The sequence below is a fragment of the Macaca fascicularis genome, chromosome 17 (assembly GCF_037993035.2).
Source record: "Macaca fascicularis isolate 582-1 chromosome 17, T2T-MFA8v1.1".
In the NCBI taxonomy this organism is placed as follows: Eukaryota; Metazoa; Chordata; class Mammalia; order Primates; family Cercopithecidae; genus Macaca; species Macaca fascicularis.
Genome location: NC_088391.1, coordinates 19,640,713 through 19,647,767, shown reverse-complemented (window position 1 = coordinate 19,647,767; position 7,055 = coordinate 19,640,713).

The window sequence follows — 7,055 nt, the reverse complement described above, 5'->3', positions numbered from 1 at the left end:
ATTGCCCCACCAGTCCTCCCCAGTGGGACCACCTATTAAATGGAATTTATGGTCGTTGCCTTTTAAGTTAGTTAGATGACGTGAAGTGAAAATCTATTTTAAATGATGATCAATGAAATCTTTTCTCTGGCTGGAAAAATTACATTTCAAAAATACTTGTTTATTGTGTAGCTCCTGCTGAGTGATAGCGTCAATGTGTGTTGTGTTTGAGCGACCCTTTCCCATTGTATGGTTACCTGCTTCTGTTTGAAAGCACCAGTCCCTGCCCTTGCTGCAGCCGTTCTGATGCATATCAGGGCACAGCCAAAGAAATGCCTATTCTCAGGAAACACATACCTCTCTTTGCCCCAACACTCCAGATCTTCTGTATCCTGCACATGCCATCTCCCTCGTCTCTCAGCTCTCACTGGTTGTCTATCTGCTTCTGCTAGAGTGTCAGCATCAAGAGGACAGTGATCCTGTTTTTTTCATAGATGCATGCTCTAGCACATGCTAGGTACTCAATAAATATTTGCTGAATGAATTAATGAATCAATATGCTGATCCTGGCCTTGCGATTTAAGTTAGCAGTGCCCCGCCCTCCCCCCCCCCCCCATTTTTGTAGTACTAAAGAACTCAATGTACCTTGCTGGCCTTGCTGTTTTTGTGATTTTGAAACGATTTCATTTTTATCCTCCCCCAACCTGTTAAACCCTAACTCTACAAAACCTTTGAGTTTTGTAGTGAAGCCCAGGAATAGATGCTTTATTTATTTATTGTTTAAATGGGTGGATGAGCTACTGCTGCAGCTAATAACTGGCGCTTCTTCCAGCTTGACTGGTGGGTGGTCCTCCCAAGGTGGCCAGTGGCTTGCGTGACCTCCATGTCTTATGAACCCGATCCAGTCTGTCCCATTTTTTTGTAGACTGGTGAGGTGAGTGAGCACAAATACTGTTTTGGGTTTGGGGTTTGGGGAGGGCAGTCAACTATGATTTTTGGTTTGGTCAAGGATCACTGTGGAGATCAATGTCCACATCTTCTTGAGTCACAGGATCAAAACAGATTGGATGGATGGTCAACTGGCTCTTTCCTAAGCTGTAAGAGCTGAACTGAGGAATTTACCTCATTATAGTAAATGTGAATTATAGGGAATGTGAATCTACCACGAGCTCACTGATGTCGTGACAGTCCTACGAGTTCTCAAACACAAGGACCACATCTACCTTGCTTGCTTGTGTAGCCCCAGTGCTTCGCATTCTTCCCTTCAACAACATTCACTGTGTTCTGTGAGCAGGAGTTGGTATTTGGCAAATGTTGTCGAATGAGTGAGGCCATTCATTCTTTTTTCTTGTTAACACTATTTTAAGGGCAGGTTCAGGTTTTGCGGAGCCTGAAGCCTACTTTGTGGGAGGGATCAGCTTTAAGAAAAATAATACAAAATTACAAATTAGGTATGAATATATTTATTTGGAATGAGTAAAGATATTGTAACAAATTACTGGAAGCTTAGAAGTTCATATCTCTTCTTTTCAAGGTCTTTTTGGCCATTTTGCCAGAAATGCTTTCTTAGGAATACTTCCCTCTTCTGAACTGTCTTTCCCTCCTCATTTAGAATTCTTTAAACGTGTTAATTATTCCTTGTACTACAGGGCTGATGCACCTGAGGAATTCCAAATCTTAATCTTCATTAGCTTCAGAGTAAACCTATCTCCGACTATTGGTCTTGAGAACCTGACAAGACCCTAAAAACTAAAGGGGTGGGAATAGGTGGAATGAAAGAGGGTGAAGTTTTTGACCAAGGTAGGCCATTGACTTTCCGAGAAACTGTAGAAACAATTTGAAGCCCAAACCAGGCTCCAGCCCAGAAATGCACTGACACCATGACACTACACAGGATTCTTTTTGGCCACTGCAATGGTTTCTGACTTGCCCTGACTCTTGTGACCAGGGCTTGGCAGCCACCAACATCATACCTTTGGGCTGCTATTCAATCAAGCCTCAGGCATACATAGATTTGAATAAATTTCCATGCTTTGTAATGTATTTGTCAGCAATCAATGGGGCCAATGTAAGGTCAGTTGTTCTTTCTCTCTTTCTCTTTCATCTTATTTTCTGTCTTCTCAGAGAAGAGAACAATAGATGAGTCTATGTCCTTTGTTCCTCTTCTGAAACCCAAAAAGAAGCTTCTCAGAGTCATTTATAGGAACACGTGATAGTTCTGTTTGCTTTTCTCGCCTTACGTCTTCCCAATTCTTTCACAGATCTGTAAGACCACATTTGCATCAAACATTGGATGTTATAGGTCTCTTCCATAATATTTCTGAGATAAAAAGTTCTGTAGGTGCAGTCATGTAGATCAAGTGAATTCAGCAAACGTGTATGACACTGTACAAAGGATGTAACAGGGAGTTTGGATAGACATGGAACCCTGCGGGGAGCCTGTGCGCTGGAGAGGGCAGACAGAGAATGGCAAATGTATTTTAGAGCTGTAAGACCAAGCAGATGACAATGATGTATAACAAGGAAAGTTAAAACAAACTTGTGGGATGTAGGGTGTGTAGAGAGCTATAAGAATTCAAGAGGTATAAAGAGCGCATTGAGTTCTAAATTCTACATGAAGAGGGTAACATATTCTATGGAACTTTAAAAAGAGGTAGAATTTCAGCATACATAGATGGGCTGGGAGAGTAGGAGAAAGAGCAACGTTCCAGGCAACAAGCACAGCATGAGCAAAAATAAGGGAATCAGAGGAGCATGGGGCATATCCAGGGAAAAGTGAGCATGTAGCTTAGCTGCAGTGTGGAAGAATATGTTGGGAAAGGGTTTTTTAAAATTAGAAGGAATAAATTAGGTAGAAATTATGGATGGCCTTAAGGTATTGGGTTTACCAGGTGATACGAAAAGGAGTGTGCTATGTTGAGAAAATTATAAAGCATGGAGTGAGGAGGTCTAAGTTGGATTCTGATGTTATGACTTGTGAACTGACTTGAGCAAATTGTTGAATACTTGGAGGCTGCCCAGTAGAATGGTAGAGTAATGTCTGAACTGGTGGTTACAGGATTATGGTGAGGCTCGAAATAGAGGAAATAATGTTTGGTCATTAATGCTTGCCAGAAACACATATTCAGTGTAGGGATATCGAGGGAATCAGGCATAAAGGGTTATGTTCTCACAGAGTTGGCATGTTGGTGCAGAGAACCAGACGAAACATGCACAGACCAGCCCAAAAGAAATAGTAAGACAACTTCAGATAGTAATAATTGCTGCAAAGTGGGGAGAACTGACAACTGGGTAAAGAGTAATGAGATATGGGTAGGAGACCTTGATTTTTGGTGCTTTAGCTGCAACAGTCAAGGAAGGTTTCATGGAAGAGTAGACGACTGACGAAAACAAGTCAGAAATGTGATGGTCTGGGGCACTGGAGCTCCAGGCAGTGGTAACAGCAAGTCCATGTTTTAGGATCAGCAGGAAGGCCAGTGTGGAGGGAGGGCACGGAGAGGAGAATGGAGGAGATGAGCTTCTTCAGATGGTCAGAATGGATGTCTTAAGACCATGTGGTCTTGGGAAAGGAGCTTTTTTCCCCATTCCAAGAGCAATGAGAGACACTGGCTCATTTAAAGGAGGGGAAAGGCACAATCCAATTTATTCTGTGAGAAGAGAATTATAATGGGACAAGAAGGGAAGGAGGAGATGGCCAGATTTGTAATAATTTAGGCAAGGAATGATGGTGGCTTAAAAAGGGTGGTTGTTGGGTGACTGAAATACATGGTGTGATGGTGAATTGCATGTGCAACTTGACTGGGCTAACAGATCCCAGATAGCTGGCACAACATTATTTCTGGGTGTGTCTGTGAGGATGTTTGTGGAAGAGATTAGTGTTTGAATTGGTAAAGTAAAGAAGTAAAGAAATTGTGCTCCCCAAAGTGGGCGGGCCTCATCCAGTCTGCTGAGGGCCTGAATGGAATGAAAAGAAGGAAGAATGAACGAAAGGTGAATTTTCTCCTCGTCTGAGCTGGGCCATCCATCTTCTCCTGCCTGCCCTGAGACACTGCACCCACCCCATCCTTTAGAGTTGAACTGGGACCTACACCATTGTCTTTCCTGGTCCGCAGGCCTTTGGATTTAGATTGAATTACTTCACTAGCTTTCCTGGTTCTCCAGCTTGCAAATGGCAGATGGTGAAACTTCATGGCCACCATAATCATGTGGGCCAATTCCTACAATAAATCTCTCTCTCTCTGTCTCTTCTTCTTCTCTCTTTCTCTCTCTCTACATGTAAATATATACACACCCACACACATATATATGTATATATGTATATGTGTGTGTATGTGTGTGTGTCTGTCCATCTGTTTCCTGTTGGTTCTATTCCTCTGGGGAACCCTAATTCAACATAGTTGGATTTGGGATATTTGGGGCATTACCATAAAATTGCTGATTAGATGTGACCTTAGATAAAACGCTAAATGAGAATGCATTATGATCTGAAAGTCCTGTCTACATACATATGAAGTATTAGCATTGCCTGGCTTGAAATACTGAAAGTTGAAGATTATGAGTTTGGGAGTGGCAAGAAGCAGCACCTCAGGGAGTGAATCAGGTAACACCACACAGCACAAAGAGAAGAGGCAGAACCCAGGAAGGAGAACATGAATCCGCCCAGTGCTTCTCACCTTGAACTGGCACATGAATCATCTGAGGATCTTGTTAAAATGCTGATTCTGATTCTGTAGATCTAGGGTGAGATTCAAGATCCTGCATTTGTAGCAAGTTTCCAGGTGATGCCAAAGCTACTGGTCTGCAGGCCACACCTCCAGTAGCAAAGAGTTCAGGAGGATAATTCAGGCGTAAGTTAAGGAGGGCTTAAACCGGGTCGGGAGTGTGAGTAAAGAGAGACTTTTCTTTTGTAGTGGAGGTAGAGACTGAAGAACAGAAGAGAATCATTTAAAAAAATGATGTTTTAAATCAAGTTGAGCAAGAAATGATTGGGTAAATCATATAAATACTGAAATCAGGAGGAGGTTTGGGGAAGGCATTTTCTAGATCCAGTTATTTTTTCTTGTTCTACAGCTTGGGATCTGACTTGGGTACCTGGGTTGGGAAACACCCCTAACCTATTCAGTTTTGTCTGGAGGGATGAAGGGTCAAAGTTTCCATTTTCAACTCCTCTCTGTTAGAACACAGAGACTGCATGTATTTAAACAGCCCCAAGTGGAAGGAGGACGGAGACCCTCGTTCCAAGCAATGTGATTGGAATTTGAACACGAAATCATCTTGCAAGTCAAGAAAGGCCAAGTTTTCTTGGACTGTGGAGTCTTAGTCCATGCCTGTTTGTTGCTGAGTGTCCTAGAAGGCCAATCCCCATTCCTCTCTCCAACACATGACATGCTGCTGGCTTTAGCTATTAATGCCATAAACCCTTAGAACTAGTACCAGTGCATCTGTATACTAATATTAACAAGAGGCCACATTATTGAGCATTTGTTATGTGCCTAGCACTATTCTAAGCATTTTATGGATATTATTTCATTAAAAGCTCACAATACAAGGAGGAAGGTATTATTATTACCTCTCCCCATCCTAAACACCACCCACCCCCATTTTATTAATAAGAACATGAAGTTTTGCAAGGTTCAGTGGTTTGCCACACCCTCACAATAGGGTGGCAGAATTCTGAACAACCCATCAAGTAATTCCTTCAACAAGCAAGCCCTGGGAGTCTGGTTCCAGTAGCCTCACCTCAACCATTTGTAAAATGGTTTCCCTGGCTGCACATCTACAAAATTATTGTTCTCCTTACCTGGAGTGCGAACTTGGCCCAGCAATTGGGGTATCTAGGCTCCAGTCCTAGCTCTGCCCCTAATGATCAGTGTGACCTTAAGTAAAGTACTCGAATTCTTTGGATCAAAATTTTCTCATCTAGGAAAACAGAAGATTGGATGAGAGAGTGCTCTCTCCATCCCTGATATCCATTAGAATCAATGGAGGGGACTTCCGCAAATACTGATGCTTCCTCTTCAGAAATTCCAGTTCACATAGTTTGGTGAAAGGCTGAGGCATTCGAGCTCTGAAATAGTTTCCAAGGGATTCCAGTGGACAGCTGAGGATGAGGGCCCAGATGATTGATCGCTCTTTAAGGAAGGTCCACACCTTCCACTGTCCTCCTAAGACTTCATCATACAAATCTCTGCACGATGTGTGTGTCTAACTCTTGTGACCACCAGAGCGAATTTCATGAAGGCTTTTATTCTGGCCACAAAGCTGAGTGGCTCTGTGGTCTGCAGCATTGGACATTAGGGAGGTCTGATCTGGTAAGAAAAATTTCAGATTTTACAGGTGAAAAATATGAATATGGGAAAGAGGATTCATTTTTTTTTTTCTTGGTAAAAGAAGCTCCGTCTCGGGTTGACAGCTGTGTGCAGCAAACCACCATGGCACATGTATACCTATGTAACGCACCTGCACGTTCTGCACATGTATCCCAGAACTAAAAGTAAAATAAAATAAAATGAAAAAGAAACTCCATCTCTAGAATGGCTCCTCTGAGGAGACTGAAGCAGCCCTGGTACTTTGTGTGCTGAGAAATAACCTAGAGTTGAGAAATGTACTAGACTCCAGAAGCACCCGCCTCGATTTGGCCAGGAAAGTGCAGTCACTGGATGTCTGAGATATTACGCAGTGACATGAATGTGAGGCACGAGTGCTACACGGAAATTATTTCTTCCTTAGGGTTGGGTGTTGAATATTCTCCTGGGCCTCTGGGAACTTGTGCTCCTATGGGGTGTGTGTGGCAGCACCTGGAGCCCCACAAAACCCCACTGGATGGAGGTAGCATCACGACCAGTAACCCTCGCCTGAGGGCGTTTTAGCAGCATGATCCCTCCTCACAAACTGCTTCAGTGCCTTTTATTTTAAGATGATTTAGTTGTAAGGATTGGGTGCATGTCTCTCTGGGTTGTCCCGACGGAGTTAAGCCTGGGTGGATGCCATTTGGATCCCCACCTTTTCTCGCTTCTGGGTCTGAACTGCTGAACCCAAAGATGTTTGCCTTTCCGTGGCAGGATGACATCAGCGAG